The sequence below is a fragment of the Canis lupus genome, chromosome 13 (assembly GCF_048164855.1).
Source record: "Canis lupus baileyi chromosome 13, mCanLup2.hap1, whole genome shotgun sequence".
NCBI classification, from domain to species: domain Eukaryota; kingdom Metazoa; phylum Chordata; class Mammalia; order Carnivora; family Canidae; genus Canis; species Canis lupus.
Window position 1 is genome coordinate 38,218,764 of NC_132850.1, and position 23,978 is coordinate 38,242,741.

A 23,978-nucleotide genomic window follows, 5' to 3' on the forward strand; every position below is an offset into this window, starting at 1 on the left:
GCCCAGTCAAGACCCGACCTGCCTGCTAATGGTTGAGCAAAAGGATAGGCCGGAGCAGAGGGATCTTTGTTCCATGTTAGAAAATATGAGTTCATGAGGCCTTTTCTTGCTGTTCTCCATGAAACCCTTCTTCGTTGGATCACTGCTTGACTTACTCCCTTTGTCTCTATGATTTTTGTCCATTGCTCTAAATTCAGTGTTCCAGGAAATTTAACTCTGTTTTAAAGCTGGTTAACTTGAAATGAAGAATTCAGCACAAACATTGAGGTGCTGGACAGATTGATAGGAAGTGGTGACATAACCAGTAAAACATTTAATAATAGGAAGATAAGGGCAGAAGAAAAATAATGGGATGACATGGGATGTGATTAAAATATCAGCAGAATAACATTATTAGATTAAGTTCCAGTTACCCAGAATGTGGTTTATTGAGCTCTAAAATAAAGCTCTCCCCACCTCCCCTACCCACAGGGGGCCATGTTGTTGTGTTGGTTGTATGATTCAAGTTTGAGTAGAGACCAGTGGTTCTCAGAGTAGGGTCCTTAAACTAGCAGCTATAGAAGCACCTGAGAATCAGAACTGCAAATTATTGGGATTATTGGGTCCCACTTCAGACTTACTGCATCAGAGACTTTGAGGAGGGGACATGCAATCTACGGTTTAAAGAGAACCTCCAGGTGATTTTAATGCAGAACAAAGCTTGAGAACAGCTAGCCTAGGTCCTGGACACTTAACATTTTAATCTTTAGATGTTAAGAGAGGCTTAGAATTTAGTACCCTTGAGTTGATCTCTTATTTATGATTTGAACATTTTATTACCAGCGTTGGTCAAACAAAAGGTGGGGAACCTCAGACACCAGACTTTTCTTGGCTACCTTATCTGGTTAATGGGGGACTTCTAAATCAATGACAAGGTAGGTGGCTCTTGGAAAATATGATTCTGATTTTGGTGGCTGTATTATCAGGAAAAGATGAGGATTTTTTTATTTCAGTTTTTGTTGTTGGTCCTTTGTACAACGACCACAGAGTAGACAGTTTAGGTAAAACCACTTCTTCCTCTAGCTCTTTTGCATTTATTAAAATGTGGTAATCCAGTGTACCTGTTAATAGTGACCTCTGCTGTCCAGAAGCAGTACTACAGCCACACAAATCCGCAGAGGAATTAGTTCTTGTTCAGTAAGAAGAAAATAATGGACTTCTTGAAGTTATCTAGGAAAGGAAAGTGGCATGATTTACTGCAACTATTATTTGGCTCTTCCCAAATGAAAATGCATTGTGTCTGTCCTGAAAAGAAAAATGATATTGTTTCTCTTTCATTCCAAGTTACCAGATATCACCTTTGAAGGCACTCCTCAATAGAATAGGAGATTGCTACAATTAAAAGAGAAAGTCCACGTGATTTCCTAACTACCAAGAAGGTTCTCAGTCTTTAACACGTGGCATCATTGCTTACCATCAGGTCCTTATTTCTGATCTGAAATAAAATCTTATAACTCACAAAGTAAAATCAAATAATTTTTTTTTTAAATGCTCCTTTCAAGTATCTTAACGTGAATTGTGCTATTGGTGGGACTAGGGTTCCTGGTATCCATTAGGTGATAAAAAAAAATATCTGTTGGGGATCCCTGGGTGGCTCAGCGGTTTAGCACCTGCCTTTGGCCCAGGGCGCAATCCTGGAGTCCCGGGATCGAGTTCCACATCGAGCTCCTGGCATGGAGCCTGCTTCTCCCTCCTCCTGTGTCTCTGCCTCTCACTCTCTATGTCTATCATAAATAAATAAATCTTTAAAAAAAATATCTGTTGAATGGCCATCTAAAGGCAAATGCCACAAAGTTAGAGAGGTTACATGTGCAATATCTAAGACAATCCTGCTTATGATAGGGAGATCATCAAGATGGTTGATTGCCTCGTTGACATAAATATAGGATTTGACTTGGAATTGAAGGACCATCACTGAGATTACCCTTTCTCTGTGTGTAAGCTTTTCCAGTGGGTAATTTAAGCACTTTGGGACAGGTATCAACTACGCTAGATTACTTGGCTAAGATATATTAACCCTTTGGATGCTACTCTTATGTCAGTCAATTTAGAAAGTTTGTTGAATACCTTTTATGTATCTAATGGTATAGAAATACAGTAGAAGTTTGGACTCTGGAGTTAGACAAATTTTAGCACTGATACGTGGTTCTTCTCCTTATTTGGGGTCTCAGGCAAGGAACTTCACTAACATTGAACCTTGGTTTCTGTATCTATAGAATGGGGATAAGTTATATTTATTGTTAAGAAAAACTTCCAAAACAGGGAATCAAAGGAAGAAGACATAAAGTCTTCTTTATGGACAAGAAAGGACATAAAGTCATTTTTTAATGCCATGTTAAGAACATTTTCTAGAAAGTACACCTGGAAGGACATCTGTCTAGTTAGGATAACAAATTTGCACGGTGGATGAGGGTTTAGATATTTTCCAATTCTGTACAAGTGGTGAAATATGATGACCTACATCTCTGTCCAATAGAGAAGATAGCCCCCAAAGTGACGGTTGTATTGTCTTATAGGACATTAACTAGTTTTGCAACTAAGTAACACTTTCTCACTATTTGTTTTTCTTTCTTCCCCTACTCCTTTCTCCCCTCTCCTGCCTCCTACAGTTCTTGCTTCTCATCATCCTTGTGAACTGGTTTGCCATCCTGCTAGTTTTCCTTAATAACGAGCTAAGTAAAATTCGACACATTCTCACTGTATATTTGTATAAAAATTGTTTTTAACATTCAGAAAATTATGCTTTGACATATTACCTTGAAAAGCTTTTGTCAGAATTGGAATGAGAGCATATGTGGGAACCCTCCCAGCACAGTGGTTGATATATAATATGCTTATTTCTTTTTCTCTTTCCTGGGTTAAAAATGTTTACACGTTGTTCCTGCTCTTGAGGAAGTAAAACTCCAGCTAGAACAACAAAAACGATCACCTGTGAGATAATAGGAGAAGGCTTAGGAACTGAGCTGTGAAGCACCCACTCTGAGGGCAGAGTTTAGAGAGAAGAGATCAGGGCCTCATGAGGTTGCTCCTGGATTTGGGCTTGATGAAGCTGATCCCTAAGGCAGGAACCTGCATATTAAACAAATATCTCCAATGACATAGATTACAAGCTGAAGGGCAATATCATTTAGCAGAGCAAATGGAGATGTTAAGGAGACTCCAAACAAACATTTCAAAAGTGACAGTTTTCAGCGACAGAATATTAAGTTGGAAAGAGGACTAGTCCTATAGTCTAACCGACTCTGGCTGTTGGGTTAGGGAGGTAGGAATCTCACTGCAAGATTTCCAGTGTACTGACAGCGTTTATTCCTCTATGACTGAATTTAATTTCTGTGTGGAGCCGTCTGTCTTCCAGGAGGCAGAAGTTTAATCCCTGATAATAAGAGAGGCCTCAGGGTGGCCCGGGGCTACCCGTGAAGCCTCAACCTTCACAGCCAGCCTGGTTGTCTATCTGTCCTGGGTGTACTCACTGAGGGCCTAGGAGCCATGGCACGCATTGACTGGAGAGCGGGCTGCATTTCCCCTGGCATCGTTACCTGCCCAGGCTGGCGCCTAAAACAATCTCACTAGACAGGTGGTTTCCATTTTGGTTTCTGTAACCACTAGGGGTCCACAAACATAAGCACAGAGGCTGCTGGGCTACTTTCCATATTTCCTCAATTTTTCTTGACCGTCTCCCATTCTTTCTGTGGACTGAACTTGTTCTCCGGGTGATCCAGACTGTCCAAACATTCTTAACCCCGAGATCTTCCTACAGATACTCAGATAATCGAGGAATCCGAGTCTGGTTTCCTTTGAAATGTAGATGTGTCTCTCTTCAGTCCTCTGAGGGCTCAAAGATTTAGGATCAGCATTTCAGAGTGCCTTTGTTTTCCTCCTCTGCATTTAAAAGTGAAGGGTCCACCTGGGGCTGATACAAATGGCTTAGGTGGGGGTAGAGTGTGCTTTGGAGAATGTAGAATGTACCCCCACCCCCACTGTTTGTGCCCTTCAGTGTATAAGATTTAAAAAAAAAATCATTAGAAGCGAATAGGTTAGAATGAGGAAGGTAAAGAAAGTTGGCTACCTTGGACTGAGAGAGGTGCTTGGGAGAAAAACACGTTCTAGGAGCATTGTGCATAAAGGGGGTCCTGGCTGCTAGGGAATCCAGTTTTTTTTTCTTATCACTCCTTCCCCATCCCCTGTTTATCTACAAGTAGCTATTTCTGGCACATGTTCTAAATTTAGAGGTTCTGTTCCCAGTTCCTTTCTAGCCCCTGTCCAATTGGGAAAAGGGGCTTATTCATTCATTCAGCACATATTAATACGCATTGAGCATATAGCAATGGTGGGACCTCATAGCTACAGCGAGTGAGACAGGTGGAAGCTTTCTCCTCTCCCCCCCCCACCCCGCTGCCTCCTTTTGATGGAAGGGACACTTCGTTCTAGAAGGGGAAATTCTAACCCCTTTTTAAGTAAAGGAAAATGTTACAGGCTTCCCAAATTGGAATCCATGGGTACTTTGAATCTCTGCAGACCATAATTACCCCTGAGATGCCCTTTCCCTCCTTGATCATCTGGGACATCCTAAGGCCTTCCTTTGATGCCTTCTTTACTGTGCATCAGGGTATCCCCCTCCCAGTGTCAAGACTGAGAGACTGTACCCCCTGACTTTACAGCATCTTCACACCTCGGGGACACATCTGCTCAAGCACTTAGTTCTCTTAATGCAAATATTAGTTTATTTCAGAATATATCTATTGAGCCCCTACTTGGAGATACTGTAGAGTACAGAAGTCCCCTGCCCCCACTCCCCACCTTTATCTGCAGTTTTGTTTTCCTCAGTTTTAGTTACCCATGGTCACCCACAGCCTGGGAGCCGGTGATTGATGGCTCTTCTGAGGAGTCGTCAGAAGGTCTGTACCAGGCATCACACCAAACTATTTATGAAAACCATCACATTTAATCTCCACAACCACCCCCAGGAAGCACTTATACTTAGCTTCACATTGCAAGGAAGGACAGTGTTTCTGACTGCCTCACTGAATTGTCTGAAGGTAGATGCCTTGCTTGGCCAAGGGAATAATGTTGGCATCAAGCCACCAATGACGGCAGTGGAAGCAGTGAGGGGAGAACAAGCAGAGAAGAATGATCTCATTTCCTGAAGACGATTCTAGAATTGCCTTGAGATCTTCATGGAGATGAACATTAGAAAGTATCCCAAGGCCAGTGGGTGGGTAAGCACAGGATTCTCCATGACACTTGGGTTCAAGTACTGACTCTACTGTTCTCTGTGTGATTTTGGGCTAAGTTACTTGACCTCTAAGCCTTGATTTCTTCAAGGAAATGACAATAACCCACCCTTCAGGTCAAGGGCTATTTGCAAGCTTCCATTGTTTTGTTATCTTAATAGAGGCCAGAAAGAAACTAGTTTGGGAACTGACAACTTTCCATTTCCAGTCCATTAAAATTAACTATCAGTGAGAATCGCTGTGTGGGGAGGGTCTTTGACTATATTCACTGCTAACTGATGTGAATACCTGAAGAACCAGCCCAAGAAATATCCCATAATTGAGGCATTCTGGGCTCCTGATGACATTTGACTTTTTAAGTGCTCTCCTTATATTTAATTTTTAAATTAGCATGCTATCATTGAGTCCATGACCACAAAAACAATACTGAAACTAAAAACAAAGAGATCTGGATTTTTATCTTAGCCTAATCAGTCATTACTTGGATGACCTTCAACAAATCATTTAACTACCCTAGCCCTTCATTTCATAATTCACACATGGGATCATAATCCTCTTATCAAAGCTTCATGGTTTCAGAGGGGCAGGGACAAAATGAGATAATATACATGTCAATATTTTGAAACTGATAAAAGTACCATGTAAATTAGTGTAAAGTTGGAGATGTTCCTTGTTGTTAAGATAGAAATCATGTATTCACTTATTCCTCTGACAAATCTTTCAGACTCTACAATATGAAAGACATTGTTATAGACATTAGCAGGATACAAGGACCATTGCTATTTACAGGGTGGTAAACAGAGGAGAGGTCAGTACATAGAAACTACAAATGTAGGCATATTGGCAGCATGTCTACTGAAGATACAAGGCACAGGATATAGGAGAAAGAGCTAAGTCTGGGGAGGTTCAGACAGCCTTGGAATTGAATTCAAAAGATGAATGAGATTACTGCACTTGGAAGTGAGAGACACAAAGGAGAAAGGAGTTAAATTATCGATGGAATTCCAGCCAGACCACAGATACAGCAGGAATGATTTCCTTTGCCTGGAATCACTGATGAAACAACTAGCCTTAGAAGGAGAGGATGGTTAGGAACCTTATGATCTGAATAATTTCTTTTTCTAGTCCAAGGATTTTGAAAAGTGTTTTGAAATATACTTAGCCTTTCTGCTCCTTATCACTAGATAGCTGTATGCTATTGTAGGGATAATCAGCAATACCTTTTTTTTTTTTTTTTTTTTTTAGCAATACCTTTTTGAATTTGGGGTTCTTACATGCTATACCTAGGCCATGATGCCTTAAATAAATCTTCGTGGGCAATACCTAGAAATGGTATCAGTTTTTACTAAATGTTAGAATTTATGAGCAATTTTTAAATAAGTTGGGTCAAGAGACATGATCATGAAAGGAAAAATGTTGTTATGAGGGGAAAAAGAACAAGAGATCATGAAAGGAAAAATGTTGTTATGAGGGGAAAAAGAACAAGAGATCTACTGAAAAGATAGATCCCTTAATACCCTGAGAAGGATTTATTAGCCCACTTTCTTCCCTTCTGTTGCTGTAATAAAATGAGAAGATAATAAAAGACAAGCAAGTAATGTGTCAGGTTGGCTGGTTGTAACAAGAGAGGGATAAAAAGAGTGCCAGGAACCTTGGTGGGTGATGTCATCCAGGAAGTGCAACCATAACTTGGATCTGGGCTTAGTTACCAGATGTGGGAGAGTGCATGCAGAAATGGCTGCAGTTGTTCAAGCCTCCCAAGATCACCTCCCCTTTGCATGCCCTCCTATCAAGAGGTGATACCTATTTCTATATCCATATATCCTTAAATCCCAGACTGGCCTTGTGCATTCCTTTGGAAATAGAATGCTGTGGAAGTGGCAAGGTGCCAGTTCTTGTGTACCCCTCTCACTCTCTTGAAACTCTGCCCAACTGCCATATGAACAATCCCAGGCTAGCCTACCAGAGGATGTACCATGTACCTACCAGAAAGGCCATCTGGACCAGACTTGAGTTAGTCCTTGTCTAGAGATGTGACAGGCCAGCAAGGTCAGCAAAACCCCCTACCAACCTGCAGATGACTAGAAGAAAGCCCAACCAGAACCATAAGAACCACCCAGCTGAGCCCAGCCCAAATTGCCAATCTGCAAAATTTTGAGCTAAATAAATCATACAGGCTAGACAAAACATATCTGCAGACTGAATCCAGCCCTCAGGCTATCAATCTGTTATCTATGATCTGCCCTTGTATATTCTTCATAAGCTGTCTGTAGACCTGGCTAGAATCTAATTAGACTGACTGTCATTCTTCTGTTTTCTTAGGAAATGATTACTTCAGAGCTATTCTATGGTCACCTTTCTTGTTCTCCTGCTCCTGTTGCAACTGAACTTTCCCTCTTTGTTTCCTAAGCTAACATTGTCTCTGGTTCCTGAAGCTCTGGTCCCCTGAACAGAGCAATGCTCACTGTAATGCAGGACTTGCCTTCTAAATTCAGCTCTCGGCTTTCCATCTTCCCATCACCCTCTGAGGCTGAGCATTTGGGGACCATAGAGGTCACTATTTTATAAGTAATAGCTGGAATAGAAAGCTGTGTGGGTAAATAGGTTTATCATCATTGGAATGCTTCTCTCAAAAATCTCTGGAATCGTTCTGCAGGGTGAGAGGGCACCACTAAAATGTGTATCAGTTATGAAATTGTTCCTAATAGCCACTTTAGATAAAATGGCTGTTGTCATTCAGACGATTCAGACATTTCATACCTTATCCTCCTGCTTCCTCTCTTTCTTATGCTTTCTCCTTCATTCTCTTAGCTATCAAGCTTTTATTAGATGTGCATGAATTGTATATATTTGTGTTCCTTTTCCTAGTTTAGTAATATTTTTTTTTAAATGTGTTCTGCTCAGTAAATCCTTTCTCCATACATTCTTTGTTTGGTTTATAAAAAATATCCCGGCATCTGTGATAGAATAGCTTGTAAATAAACCTGGTGTGTGTGTTTGCATGTGCACAATAAAATAAAGTCTTACTTCTAGATGTCCCCTTATTAGCTTTCTGGATGGTGTTTCGGTGGAGAATTACATTTATATTGAATCTGAGAGTGAGTGCACTTGTTTTCTGAAGCTCATGTCACTCTTCAAGTGATGCCTTTTGTCGATTTGTGGGATAGATCATTCAAAATTTGAATTTTATTTTAAAGCCATATCACCTTAACATGAAATTGTTCTCTCATCTTTGGTGGCTGGTTAAAATAAAATTCAGGTTGTAGTTGAAGAAATATTTTGATTCTGTTAGCTGATTAGCTACATATTTAGACATGACTGAAATTAGAAATTATATGACAACAATCCTGATTCTCATTAATGCAGCAAACTTGTTCCCAGGATGCATTTGAAGGGATGTCATGACGGTGAATGACTACTCACTCTGTATTACTCATGTTTTGATCCTTATTAACAAAGAGTTGGTCCCACGTTCATGCTAAATTGATTGGCTTATTCACCACCCTTCCACCCCAACATCTCAAGTCTTTGTATTGGAGTTCTGTTCTTAAAAAAAAAAAAAAGAAAAAGAAAAAGAAAAAAAAAGTCTTTTATTTCAGTTCCAAAAGACTGAAAAACTAAGATTGTTTCCAGTGTATGAGGCTCTCCCTGTAGTACTCTCTAAAGACGATATCTCTGTTGTCTGTATTTAACTCACTCCTGAGATAAGCTCCTCTCCTCCTGCCACCACATTCTTAGGCTAGGTCAGAAAGGGAAGATATAAACATTAGACTCTTGAAAAGCTCAGATGAGCATCTGCAATATGATTTTAAAGAGAGCAACCCTCTTCCTTTATGTTAGGTCTTAAAGGAAAAAAAAATACTGCATTGCATCAGATATGCTGCAAAACAGGACCTCAGAAGCAGGTGCATGTGGGAAGCCTGAGGGCCGAGACACGGTGGTCTGTAATTGTGTCAGAGCTTCTGCTCTTTGGGGCGAGGGGAGATGACAGCAGGTGGACTTGAGTCTGAGCTGGGACATGGATTCTTATATGTAATTTTCCAAATCTTTCCTTTTAGTAGGACCAGCTCGGTTTCCTACAGTTCTGGGGAAATGGGAGAGTTATTGGGCTGTGTGCTTTATTGACTAGAGACCAAACGGGGCCACAGATGTCATAATTTCCCTATTATCACTTTGCTGAGCACTTCCTGGCCTCCCTTCATTATCTTGCTCCACATTAGCAGTTATAAGTAGCTTCTTTATAGGATCCAAATGCTATTGACTCCCTTTGGCAGTGCTTCTGATTGTGGGACCCAGTGGGTGGACGCGCAGATGCATGGCCCCTGGGTTTCTGAAGTGGTTTAACATGGAATCCTCCACTCACCTGTCTCCCCTAGCTAGAGGGACATTTCCTTCCCCAAATTAGAAAGACAACTATCTTGTTCCTTTTCTTTGCAGACCAGAAGAGAAGGGCATAAACACTGGGAAGTGGAAGGCACAGAGGAGGGCTGAGGGTTGTTACAGACGGTGTGTAGCCCTTTGGGGGCCAGATGCCACCCAGGATGGCTCCTCAGGTGCGTGTGCATGAGAGGGCCAAGTGGCCCAGCTGAGCAGGTCAGACAATTGACTTTTACATTCATGCTCTGAGCCCCAGTCACTATTTGAAGCTTTCTCTTCTCTGAGACTTATTGAACTTAGAAAGTTATTCTTTCATGAAGGAGGCTATAGCTAGTGCATAAGGCTGAAAATTCAAAACATGGACTTCTGACAGAATCCTTGGTAACCACAATACATATTTCTTTATACTTTTCATGTTATCATTGGTTGGGGTTCTTTGGACACTAATGAGGGTGATCTTGGTTTTCTCTCCTCTTGTTATTGGTTATAATGCAGATTGGATGTGTCTGTATGCAACTTTTTGCTCCTTTAGCAAAGAGGTCCAATGGGATTCAGAGCCTAGAACAGTGCCTGGCTCACCATTAAGCCTCAAAATCAATACCATCGATTGGATGAGTGAATAAACCTAACTCCACTGGGCACTAGCTGGAAAAGCCCCAATTTCCTTGTCTTTATGAACATGGATCATTGTAGCAACTCTGTATGGCTGCTGTGGAGAGTTAGATAAGATTATGTATATAAAAACCCCTAAGGGTACCCACTTGTAATAGTCATTAAAGTTGGTTTGGGTTTTTTCCTTTTTCTTCTCACCCCTCCTGGGCTTTTTATAAGCTGCTTGGGGAATAATGGGTGCAAATGTTCTGCAAAATCGACACACAAACACCGTGGTTTAATCATTGTCTGGTGGGTCCTAGTGGACAAATGTAGAAGTTCAATGGCTGTATGTATGGCCCATTTGAAAGACTGCCCATTCTCCTACAGGCAAATGAGCAAGAGAAACAGAGTGAAGTCTGCCTAATGGTACTTTTGTCAGAATAGGTGGGGGAAAGAGAAGGAAAACTCGGCAAGTATAAACGTTCAAGAGTTTAACTGGAATCTCAGATGGCTATGCCACCTGAATTGCTCGTGATATTTCCTTTGAAAAAAAGATTTGCTTGGCCACCTTGAGCATCCAGGACTACAGAAGTATGACTTGCTGTCCTCTCTAGAAACCTGTGTTCTGCTAGAGATGAAACAAGCAAGCACAGGGAGAATGAGCAAGTTTGAACAGAGTTGCATTTTTCAAAAGCTCTTGGAAGAAAAATAACTATTCATTGTGGTCTCTGCTCCACTAGCAGGTTTATAGAATATTTAGGGTGAGGAAGCCTGTGTCAGGGTGTGTTTGTGTGTGTTTATGGGGAAGAAAGGGAAAGCAGGAGAAAGCTTCATTCCAGGGAGAAGGAAGAACTGGAAAGCCAGCACTGAGACTGGAAAACAGAAAGGATCCAGCTTACATAACGGGAGCCAAACTGGGGAATCACAGAGAGGGAGAGAGAAGGAGAGAAATAGAGACGGGGGCGGGGGGGGCGGGGGACATAGGAGCAGCAGGAAAGGAGAGAGGAGAGAGAAAGGCATGGTGGATGCACACAGCAGGGGCATGTGGCAGCCTCACAGGCAGGGGAGCGGGTGTCAGTCCCGGAGACGTCCTCTGCAGGGGAGGTCCAGTGCAGGCAGACAGCAGATGCACACAGCGGGGAGCACAGAGGCTCCACGGAGCCGAGAAGTACAGAAATTAAGAATCCAAGAGACCTGTTAGGTCACTCCCCACTTCCCCCCACCCCCTGCCAGTGTTTCTCCGGTCCTTTTGTTTAGCATATATTTTGAAACGTCTCCTGGATCACTACACCCACTCCTTCCCCTCCAAACCCTTGCCAGAGGATGAGGTTTCTTTCCACATCCTGTAGGTTCTGAATATACATCCAGAATACATAAAGAAAGACCAGGAGAAAAATAAAAGGGTGGGGGGAGGTCCTGGATGCAGAAGCACACACCTGTTTGGCACTCATTCCGTGAGCGCAGCGTGTTCAGAGGTGTAGGCTGCCTAAGCAAGATGCTGCTGGTCCCAATGGCATTGTCTCCAAAGATGATGATCCACACATCTTCAAAATGTTATTTAAGGAGTGAGTTTGGTCCCTTTTGGGGGGAGAAGAAGTAAGCGGGAAGAAATAAGAGCTGGAGAACCTGAAGTGGGAGCAGAAGGACATGGTGGGTGAGGTGGAGAAGAGGTGTGGGAGGCAGAAGAAACCTTAGCTCTAAAAGGGAGAAAATAGAGGGGTACAAAGGGAGATGTCAGAGGGGAGAAGGAGCAGGAATATAGCATATACAGACTCATTCTGTAGTTTGCTTTGAGAGTTCAGAGCACATTATCCATTGTCAGGAACATTTTACAGCTAATACAGTAGTTCTCCACTGGGGAAGAGTTTGCTCACCAGGAGATATTTGGCAATGTCTGCAGACTTTTGGAGTTGAGCCAGCTGGGTGTAGGGGTACTAGGAGCAGCGGGTAGAGGCCAGGGGTGCTCTGCGAAATGTCTTATAAAGCACAGGACTATCCCTCACAACAAAGAATCATCAGGCCCAGAATGTCAGGCCCAGTAGTCCTGGGGGTGAGAAACTAGTGCACATAGACACATGTGTGCATGCACACACAAAGTGAAACGAAGTTTGCACAAATAATACTGATCCATCCTTACTTTGTATAATGCACTCTGATGTTTGTATTCTAGGTTATTCTATCATGGCATTAAATAATGTTGATCACAGTCCACTATGTCAATCTGTTGACCTACTATCTGAAAAATATGGTGGAAGGTGATAGAAGCAGTACAGAATTCTCTGCTCCTTGAAAAGTATGTGACAAAGTAGTACATGTTCATTAAAGTTCTAAGAACTTTATGACCCGGCCCCTGCCTGCCTTTTTTTTTTTTTTTTTTTTTTTTCTCCTCCTATTTCCTCCTTCTCTCTCTCTTTTTTTTCAGTCTGCTGCAGGCACACCACCTTTTTTATGTTCCTTATCTTCTCTGGCTTTGGCTATCTGTCTGGAATGTGCCTCTCCTAGTTTTGGGCATGTGTAGCTCCTTCTTAGCCTTCAGGTCTTACCTTGTATACTTTGTATCTCTCCCCATCAGAATGAAGCTTCTGGAGAATTGGGGATCATATGTGTCTTGCTTACCCCTTCGTCCCAAACATTTATCATAGTCCTTGGAACATAGCAGTCACTCAAGAAAATAATTTCTGCGAGCTTCTAGATGAATGACCAAATGCCTTCTGGACAGTGCAGAATGAAACTCAGCCATGTGGTATTCTTGGGGCAATATTGGTTCAGAATATTTCTGCCTAAAATATGACTAAAGTGCACCCAAGGGTATAGTTAATAGCTCTTATTCTGCCTCTTCTCCAACATCATCTCTTTCTAAGGCACATACTTTATTTTAGCGCTGTTTGAAAGGAAAGCTTGCCCTTTCTATTCTAGAAGCACCTTGAGAAGGACTGGCATCTGCAGTGGGTTTCATCTTACCTTGTGTTGTGATACAGGCATAATTCATAGATCTGTCTTATCTCTTCAAATCAGTAAAATGGGAAATCCTTTCCACTTCTGGAGTGGATTTATATAAGATTTATTTAGACATTTGACATGGCTGGTGCCTCATTTGAGTAGCCAGTGATCCCTTGAATAATGAGGGCACTATCAAGTATTTTTTTTTTATTCAACTTTTACCATTGAGTTACTGCATTTAAAGTGGAGGACAGTCCAAGCAGATAATATGGTCAGAGCTCCTCTCTATGGATGAGATGACTGAGAAAGGGCTGGGGGTACTGAGTCAGATAGATCTTATAACCCCCTTACAAGTGAGGTTTTCTTATGTCTAATCTTAAGACTAGAGGATGGAACATTAAGAGTCTGTGACATACTCAAGCCAGACAGCTGAGAAACGGCACATCCAGATCCAACCCCAGGTCTTCCCCTGACTCGGCATTCAAGATGGAGAGCTGCAGATTGGGGAGATAGCAACATTTATCTAGTGCCTGAAGCCATGGCGGTGGAAAGGTCCATCAGGTAAATTGTGTAGTGTGAGGAGAGATGGGAACCTTGGAGAGAATCTAGTAGGCAGTGTTTAAATCCAGGCAGAGGCCTATAGCCTGAAAATGGTGACTGAGAATGAGCAGTGGAGATAGACTGGGGAGGATGAGGGGGGAAAGCATGGTATTGCAGAAGCAGAGAGAGGAGAGTTTCAAAAGATAGAAACAAACCAGAAAGTCTAATACTGCAAGAGACAGGATCAACAGTGTTCTGGTTGGCAGTGTCATAAGGATCTGGCAACATGGGAGTAAGGAAATGTTCAGTGACCTTGAAGGGAGCTATTGGAGTAACCAGATTTCAATGGATTGAGAAGTGAATGGGAGTTGAGAAAGGAGACAGAGGTGAACAGAGTTCAATGTTTGGTTGAAGAAGAAAGGGGGAGATAATTCAAGATCGATATGGGCTGTGCTTGTTTGTTTGCTTGTTTTTCAGATGAGAGAGAATAATATAAGATTAAGTGCTGTCAAGAAGGCCCGATGCAAGGTTGAGGTTATGAGAAAGGAGAGAAGAGCAGCTTGAGGAGAGAAGAGAGGTTGAGGTTATGAGAAAGGAGATCATCAAGAGCTCAAGACCCTGAGTTGAGGATGGGTGGGTTAGCATTCTCCAAATTAACAGGAATTGAGGGTGACATTTAGGACACAAAACAAACTGAGAGTTTCAGCCTGATGTTAAATATCATGTGTTCATTTTCCATGAAGTCAAATAACCCACATTCAGATAAACCTTGCCTTTTCTGGAGAGACCATTTCTATATACTTGTTCTTTCAAAGTGTTTATAACCTTCACTTACTTATCTTTTTTTCCTTATTTTTGTGTCTGTTCTTTAGTTGATGTCAGATCCATGAAGCAGGGCCCATGCCAGGGAAACAGTCTAAATATTTAGGAAACTTTCCTCTTTGAAACAATCCTATTTGGAAGCTAAGTAATGCTAAGACATAGCTCACATAAGTATGTCTTAAATTCATGTTGAAAAATGAGAAAAAGTAGGGACGTCATTAAAAAAAGTGTGCATGTGTGGATTTGGATTGCATTGAACAAGTATAAGCCTAAGGTCACATAAAGCAAAACAAAATTCTCAGTACAGCTTTTCTCTCCACCTTTGCTTTTTAGCTTGATAATTTTCAAATTAGAAATCGTTAATACTAATTTCAAAAAGGTGGAAGGTCCTGGGTGGAATTCTTAAAATGGAAGCTTTATATGTTCTCTTTCTCCTCTCTCAGGTTTCTCATCTGTCTCTTGCTCTCTGTCTAGCTTACCCCATGTGCAGAATGAACTTGAAATTGCCTGGAAGAAAACTGGAGTACACACTGTCTCTGGTCCTATTTGTTGATGTGATTCAGACCATTGAAATTTTCCCCTCAGCTACTCAGGGCAGGTCAGGAAGCTTTCCAATCTTTCCCTTTTGAGAGGAACTTTCTGTTTTACAGACCACACACTGATCCTTCAAACCAAATAAGATGAAAATGCTGCATCTCTTCCCAACTCACAAAGAGATGGGTGCCTTGGGACTATGTGGGCAGCATTGTGAAGGAGAGGGCAGTGGGCACCATGCAGACAGCAGGGCACAAGGTTTCAGTTTATAATTAGGTGCCAGTACATAAGTGGAATGCTCAAGGGCGTTTAAGGAGACAGGGCTGGATTTAAATTCCGCTCTGTCACTTACTGGCTGGTGACCTTGGCCTGCACCTTAACTTCTCTAAGCATTGGCTTCGTCATATGGAAAATAGAGGATAATTATACCTTTGTAGAGCTGTGAGGATTCAATGAGATCATCCATGAATACTACCCATCCAGAGCCTCAACAAATTCTAGGGCTTTCCATATTTGCATTCCATTTTGCACCCTGTATTACTCTCCTCCTCCAGTTCAATTTTCAGTGAACAATACTATTAAATAGGTAGTTTATATCAGTTGTGTGGTGTGGTAACAAGGACCCAACGTGAGGGAATTCAAAGGAGAATTAGGACAGAGAGGGGGGCAGAAGGTGAGTTCAGCTTGGGGCATGTTAATTTTTAAATGCCTCGGAGACTTTTAAGAGGGGAGCCATCAAAACTTCTGGAGAGGTACCAGCTTGGAAGCTATTAGCATATCTGTGGTGGTTGTTGAAGAGAGTAAAAGTCACTACTTGCACCCCAGGGAGTGCCATAAGCCCGATCTGACAATGACACATTCTAGGAGACTGAGGCATGTGGCACAAGGGAGCCAGGAGAGACCATGGCAAAAGGATGGAAGAAAGAAAGAATTTCTAACAGCACAGAGCTGTCTCTGTTGCCAGGTACAGCAGAGCAGCTTAGTAGGATGGTAAAAAGTGCCCTTTAATGTTTCTAGGACATGGAGCTCATTGGTGAACTTGACGGAAGCGTTTCTAATGAAACAGCAGGGGCAGCCACCAAAACCCTGGGAAGAATGGAAGGTGAGGAAGCGGAGACAGTGAGTGTCAACTCCTCCTTCAGCAGAGAGGGTCACAGCTAGAGAAGGAGGCAGGGTCAATGGTGCATTTGATAGTTCAGAAGGCAGACGGTTGAGTGTGCTCAGAGGGGAAGGAAACTAAAGGGAGAAGAAGAGGTCGAAGACGTAAGAAAAGGAGTACAGTTTGGGGAGAAGTTGAGGGACATAGAAGAGAATAGGATTTGGAGCACAGGATGAGAGGCTGGCCCTGAACAAGGAGTGAGGGTACCTTATCCTCTGGGATCAGAGGAAATATGTTCAGGCAGAGATGTTTGAGATGGGAAAGGATGCTGGATTGATGGAGCTCACTGCTAATCACTTATTTCATCTTTACCCATCAAGATGTGGTGAAGTTTTGGAATACTTATTGAAGGATTGTAATATTTTCGGGATTTTGAGGGTTTTATGGTATTTTCTTAGTTCTAGACTCCTTGCTCATGTTGCATGTGTCCTGCAGTGTAAAGGCCTCCATGATGGCTGTGTCCTACCATGCTGTGGCCCAGGCTTCCAAGCATGGCCTCTGCATCCTTCACCGGTTTCGTTTTTCTGTGGCCAAACTTGAGCATTTATTTTTTTATTTTTTAAATATTTTATTTATTTATTCATAAGAGACACACAGAGAGAGAGAGAGGCAGAGACACAGGCAGAGGAAGAAGCAAGCTCCATGCAGGGAGCCCGACATGGGACTCGATCCTGGGTCTCCAGGATCACACCCCAGGCTGCAGGCATCACTAAACCAGTGCGCCACCCAAACTTGAGCATTTAGGGTGAAAGCTCCATTGGTTTTCCAAGGACAGCATCCATTCAACAGCAACTTATTAGCCCCTTCTTGGAATAAAGTGGGTGAGTTGAATCACATAGTTTCAATTTTTGTGGAGCTTTCAGTCTGGTGAAGGTAATAACAAAGCTAAATTCACATCACTGACAATGGTAAGGCCTGTGAAAGTAGAGCACACGTATGATGATTGGGCCACAGAGGTCTCAGAGGGGTCTGCAAAGTCTGGAAAGATTTCCTCCCTGAGGTAGAGACCTTTGACCGGAGAACTGAAAAGACCTAGGAAATTGCTGGGTAGATGGAGCTGTGGTGGAGGACCTGATGGAATGAAAAATCCCAGGCAGAGAGAACAAGTTGAACGGTTGTCCAAAGTCAACAAAGAGCATTAGGCATTTTCCCCCCAAAGGTCAGTCATTTGAGCAAAAGATGGTGCAATAAAAGGGCATAAAATTGATTGAGATAGAACAGACCATGCTGAGCCTTGTTAGCTATATTAACACTTGTGAACTTTTTGGTGAGATCGGTGAGAGGCAGTCAAGGAATTTAAAGCTGTATTCAGGCCTAAGGATAAGGGTAACATGTTTATTTTTACTACTTAGAAAAAAGATTGCTTTTGTACGTCTTGTGGAGAACTGTGGAAGGGAACCGAGAGTAGAAGGAAAAGATGTAAGAGATGCCTTGATTATCCCCGGGTGAGGATGCATGTTTGGATGAGGGTGGTGACAGGGGCTATGGAGAAAAGAGGATTGACTTCAGATCTGTTTTTGGAGATAGAATCATCCAGGTTTAGACCTGGTATTCCATGAAAGAGAGCTATATGCAAAACGACCCCAAAGGTCAAAGAAACTATAAAACAGAAGAAAAAGACCATGTCCACTTAACAAGAAATGGTTTATTAAGGGGACTTAGAGAGAGCAGCGTGTCTTGAGTCATCACAAGGTGAGGAGATCTCCACAACCCTATCTCCCATAAGACCTGCCTTTATAGTCCTAGGGGCTACAGAGTATGTGCTAGGAAGCTACCCAGGAGGAAATGTTTGAGAATCAGTTATATCTCCAAAGCAGATCAAATTTGTTATGCCCTGGGGGGTATATGTAAGGTTAAACAACACCACCAAAAAAATGTGGGAGGTAGGGGGGTGGGCCCAAGAAGGCTTCAGATCACAGAATGTTCACCATAGCAGTTTTATTCAAGATGGCATTAGTCTGGTTCACACACATCGGCATTAGAGAGAGGGTGCTGTCATGGATGACTCTCAGGGCTCTGTGTCTACTGAGCTCAACTGACCTACAAGTACTTTGACACACCATCACCCTATAGTAGTGTGATATCCTTATTGTATAAATTTATTGCTTATGAATCTATTTTTTGAATTCAGTTGTATTTCCATCTGAATTATGTCTTAATAAAGTAATATTGATCTGTTTCTTCCAATATGTTCTCTTTCAAGCTTCGGGAAAATACCCATCTTAACTAAGACTCATTAAAACAAGCCTTGAGTCATGTTATTTCAATTCTTTGTGATCTAAATTATTTCATTGCTGTGCGACCTTAGGCAAGTCATTTAGTCATGCCAGCCTTAGTATTTTTATCTGTAAAGATAAAAATTTCTGGGTAGAAATTTCAGGGTTCTGTTGGGGATGCACTAATATAGTAACATGGTGAAGTTGCATTTTATGAGATTATATTCCAAACTCAGTATTTAGAATCACCTAGGAAGTATTCTTGCAGCCAATCAAGTATATAGATCTAATCTCCTGGTTACAGGAAAGTCAAGGGACAACAGAACAAATTAGTTCGTGTTAAGAGACGATCAGATAAATTCAGCATGTGGGATATTCTGTCGGAAATTGAGCCTGGTCTCTTCAACAGTCAATATCATGGGAAGAAAAAAAAAGAAGAAGAAAGAGACATATCAATTAAATGCAGTATATGAAACTTGATTAGATTTGATTTGAAAAACCAAAAGATATGCTAGAGACAATTGGGGAAATGTGAATATGGATCACATGGGTCATATAGGGATTTACACTTACTTTCAAAAGGTGTGATGATGGTATCATGGTTATTAAGAGTATGTCCTTATTTCAGGAGCTGCATTTTGAAGTATTAGGAATGAGTGATGTGATGTCTTTAACTTTGTAATGATTCTATCAAAATAAGGAAGTAGAAATGGAGAGATTGAATGAGGAAGCAAATGTGGCATAATGTGAACACTCACTGTAGATGCTGGATACGTGAGTTTTCATTGCCATATTCTTTCAGCATTTATATATAAACCGAGAGTTTCAGGTTAAAGACTCAGCACAAAAGGCAAGAATCGAGTTATCATCAGTACAAGACCAGGAAGTTGGTTTCTGTTTAGGCTCCACGTTGTATGTAAACATGGAGCTTTAAATAGACTCATACTCAATGTTAGAGGAAGACTCTAACACTATTTGGGGCCCTTGGACACCTGGAAACGAGGGACCAGCAGATCTGGGTGGGCATCCCACATCATGCTCCTGTGGAGGCTGATGCTCATGGAGGGAAAGGCAGGGCAGGGGTGCTTGTACTGTGCAAATTGCTAATTTCTTTCCTTATAATTCATTTTGCCTAGCTGGCACAGGTGGCTCACCTATGGGTTCAATATGCATCACATAGTTGCATGATGCAACTACAATATGATTTATTTTTGGAAACTGCTCATCACTGTGTATATAGATGGTAAACATTGTTTTATTTATTTATTTTTAAGATTTTTATTTATTTATTCATGAGAGACACAGCAAGAGAGAGAGGCAGAAACACAGGCAGAGGGAGAAGCAGACTCCCTGCGGGGAGCCTGATGTGAGAGTCAATCCTGGATCCTGGGATCATGCCCTGGGCCAAGGCAGATGCCCAGGCATCCCGGTAAACATTGTTTTAATAGTGTAGTCCCTCAGTCTGTCTGCCCAAAGAGTCCCAATGTTTGTATACTGTGTTCCCACTGACCTATCTACCCCCTGCGATCAGTATCTACTTCCTATTCTGTCTTTTTTCCTTAGAAGCCAAATGCTTTAATTATGGAGGAGGGTAGAGTCTTAATCATATGGCTGTTTTCTAGGACAAGTCATCATGGGCTAGCGCTTGAACAATTTCTTGAGGCTAGGGTATGTCCAGGTGGGTGCTGAAGTTCTGAGGGACTTTATTTAAGAAAAATAATTCATAATTACAGATACAAAAATAGATAGGAAAATGAATATTTATTTAGAATGAGAAAATAAATCACATTAAAGTTAAAAACAAAGTCTATAAACATTGTAAGACCCAGAAAAAAAATAACTTCACTAAAAAACTCCTCTAACTTCCTGACCTGTAATATATCTATAATACTTTTCCCCACACATTTTTTGGCTGGATTCTTTAACTTTTAATTTAACAACAATTTTGTAAAATATTTCCTATGGGAAAAAGAAAAGATAATCTTACCTTTCCTCTAGTGTTCATTATTGAAAGGTTTCTAAAGCTTCTCTCATCTTAAAAGTTTGTTAATGGTAATGTCAGATACATTACTGGAATTATTGTTGAATTTGTGAAAGCTTCTATTTAGTTTCTTTCAGAGATGAGTTATAAGGCTTTAGGACATTTCAAGTTTTTCATGTGCAGTGACTAATCACAAATTCTCTTGGAATCGACAGCATTCATTAGCCAGGTTTTCATCAATGTCATGATGAGTTTTTTGTTGGCCCTGAAATTTTATGTCACTAGGCTGGGTGAATCAGTGCATAGGCAATAGGAAAGTTCCTGCAAGTCATTCCTGTATTAGGACAGCTAGCAACAACTTAAGTGTACACAGAAATGACAATAAACCATATAAATACATTTTTTTTCTAAACCAAATGAAATGTGTTCTCAACTCAACTTCCCTTTCCTGCAAGTTATCTCACACCACTGACACCACCAGGCGCAGGGTGAAATATGATGGGAAATTAGAAGGGAACAAGATCATAGCAGTAAAACTATGATTTTTTTATTTCTGCACATTCTATTAAAATATGTGAACATGTTAACACATTGCTAGAGCCCTTCCATGGCTTTGGAAGGGGTCTGTGCACACGAAGTCTGTGAAATTTAACTCATCAGCTTTCTGGTAAATCCTACTGTGCTTGAGATAAGCTTTTCTCCATTTCACATAGACTTAAAACATCTGGTAAAGTGTCACATGTACAGTGGGCTCCTGATAGTTGTTCAGTTTAGGTTGATTTGGGGAGAACTATTTTACACAGTATTGTAAATGTTATTTAAGAGCCTCAAATAAAAGAAGCCATGGAGAAAATATTTCTCAAATATTATTATTCAAACATTTCTATAACTTCTATATCTATAAAGAATCTTCTGGTGCTGTAACCTGTCAAATCCTGTTACACACTAGAATCTCCTGGGATAGTTTTAGAAAAATACCAATGGGTGCAATATGGGCAATGATTTTTTTTAAAGCTCTCCAGGTGATTCTAACGTTTAGCCAGAAATTGATATCCACTGTTCTAATGAGTTGAAATTCCTTTTATTTTCTATTTTTTTTTTAATTTTGCTTAAATGTCAAAATATTATTCTAGTTCTCCTTGAAATTCCTTTTATTTTCTATTTCTATTTTTTTTTTTTTGCTTAAATGTCAAAATATTATTCTAGTTCTCCTTGGACTCTTTTGAATGAAATATAAGGACATGATATTCAGGAAATGTGTTGCACATGCATAGCACAATAGGCATTATGTAAAATATATCTCTGCTAGAAACTCTTCTGGTAAAAATTCCTGCTCATGAAGAATGCAGACCATGGTGTGCTGACAGGGTGAGATATGAAGCAGACGATGTGAACAGCTCCTAATTAAAAATAAAATTAATTTTCTACCAAGCATCCTTCATTGTACTTGAAGGCAAATGCAATTTTTTCCCTGTATAATAAAAGGTGCCTTGAAGGGGGTCAGCTGCAAGGATATTTCAGACAGAAAAGTGTCCAGCATGATAAATCCATTCTAGTTCATCAGACACCCACGCTTTCTCCCCGTGGCTCAGGTAACCTGTGGCACTGGGGCGGGCTGCCACCTGACTGCTGTTTTCCCATATTCTATCAAGGTGGATTGTGCATTACAGATGATTAAGATCTGCCTGTTCGATCTGTCTACACTGAATATGTTGTTCTTATTTTTCCTGAAATGGCCAATTTGAAGAATAAATACAGTATCTTTATGATGATTACATAATATTAGAAATAAGAACTTATTCATGAGACATTTAATGCTTTCAAAAGTATTATATGATGCTGCTTGAATATAGGTTTAATCTTTATATTTTCTTAGTTATTTTTCTCTTAGTTATTTTTTAAATACGTGCCTACTGAACTTCCAGTTATTTCACTTAAAACCACATTTATGAATAAAACCATTTTTATATGTACATGTAAGACTATATATTGTATGTACACAAGTACACTCTAATCCTAGAAAGTAACTTTTAATATTAAGAACTTACCTCAGATGTGACACTGGCCCATGTTGGCCTGACTTCATAGGCTTACAGCTGAGCAGCTTAGCTACTGAAGGGTTTGAAAGCGGTTTCCAGTCCAAGAAGGATTTATAACATGGTAGAAGGAAACAACAACATAAAGAATGTCAAACTGAAATAAATTCTACAATAATAATAAAAAAAAAAGCAAGTATTTGAACTTGCTCTGTGCCAGAGCCAAAGCATTTCTTTCTGTTTTGATCTTTCAAAACTCGCTGGGTAGGGGGGTCTTAAAGCTGTAATAGGAGCATCTCCCATCAGACATATATTTCTTGGAAGAGGAAATAAGACTGCAAAGTACATTCTCAGCCAATTGGACAGAAAGGCTTCTCAATCTGAGGGAGGATAAAGAAGCCAGAAGTACAATTTGATGCATCAACAGCAAGTATTCCAGGAATCCAGGAAGAAAAGGTGGACACAGGAAGCGGAATTTTAGTTAGTTGTAAGAAGGGATTTCTGAATAATTGCTAAACTGCCTTTAATTTCCTTTTTACTTTGAATGAGAGGTGACCTGGTCAGGACAGAATCTCAGCTTCTCTACCATGGCCCAGAGAAGTCTTCCTAAAACATGAAAACTGATCATGTTAGACCTCTGCTTAAAACCCTAAAATAGCTTTCCCTAATTTTTCTAATCAAGTACATGAAACACAAGATTATTCTTAAAATATAAACCCTCTGCCTTCCTCTCTTTTCCCACTCCTTTCTCAACATGCTAAACTACTTTCAGGACACACAGACACATGTGCACGCACACACAGACATGTGTACACCCACGTCATGGTTTTTCGGACTCCTCTGCCTTTGCATATTCTGTTTGCTTTTTCTGGCTCATGTGACAAACTTCTCTTCCTTCAAGGAAGACCTTGTGTAGGTGCTATCTCTGTGTGAAGTTTTATCTAAACCCTAACTCAGGATTAATCATATCCCAAATTAGTAAGTCTTCTGAATTGCTAAAATTTCATAAGTTCCTTTATATGATTTTCAACCGTGTTCTAATACCACAAAGGGTGAGGACTCTTAGGGACAAGGACCATTTTGTTTTTTAGAGATCTTCAGTACGGACTACGGACCAGCATGAAGAGGCACCCAGTAATTGCTCCATAGCAGCAAAAGGACCAGAGTGTATATTCCCATTCACCCTCGCTCAGTCTATTCTCATACACTGAGTGAGCCTGCAGGATCACAGGTGAACAGACATTTCTTACACAAGTGCATTAGCTTATTTGCAATTCCACTTGGATAGCAACATAGCTATAGCAGGTGTTATTGAACTCTATGTCTTAACTGGGTACATATTTTATTGCTTTTGCCAAATTATTTCACGAAAAAGTTTGTCTAGAAAAATTTTTATAGACTATGGTGAGTTAAAGAAGGACACATGTTCTTTACCATGCCTCCCATTGAGAGGGAGAGTCTAATTCTTTTCTCCTTGAATGTGGGCTGGCCATTGAGGCATTTTTGACT

At 40.9% G+C, this 23,978-nt stretch overlaps 1 long non-coding RNA gene across 21 annotated transcripts in view; it reads right to left on the reverse strand.

Moving 5' to 3' along the window:
* LOC140602922 (uncharacterized) overlaps window positions 1-23,978 on the reverse strand; it is an 86,776-nt gene that overhangs the window by 46,711 nt on the left and 16,087 nt on the right. For 17 of the 21 annotated variants that reach the window (XR_012005925.1, XR_012005926.1, XR_012005924.1 and 14 more), the window contains 2 exons: window positions 22,482-22,545; window positions 1,101-1,209 (listed from right to left, as the gene is read on the reverse strand). This is a non-coding gene — a long non-coding RNA (uncharacterized lncRNA). Of the gene's footprint in view, window positions 1-1,100; window positions 1,210-2,795; window positions 3,109-11,677; window positions 11,820-22,481; window positions 22,546-23,978 lie in introns of all 21 variants that reach the window. The other 4 variants (XR_012005921.1, XR_012005919.1, XR_012005922.1 and 1 more) reach the window with 4 other exon arrangements.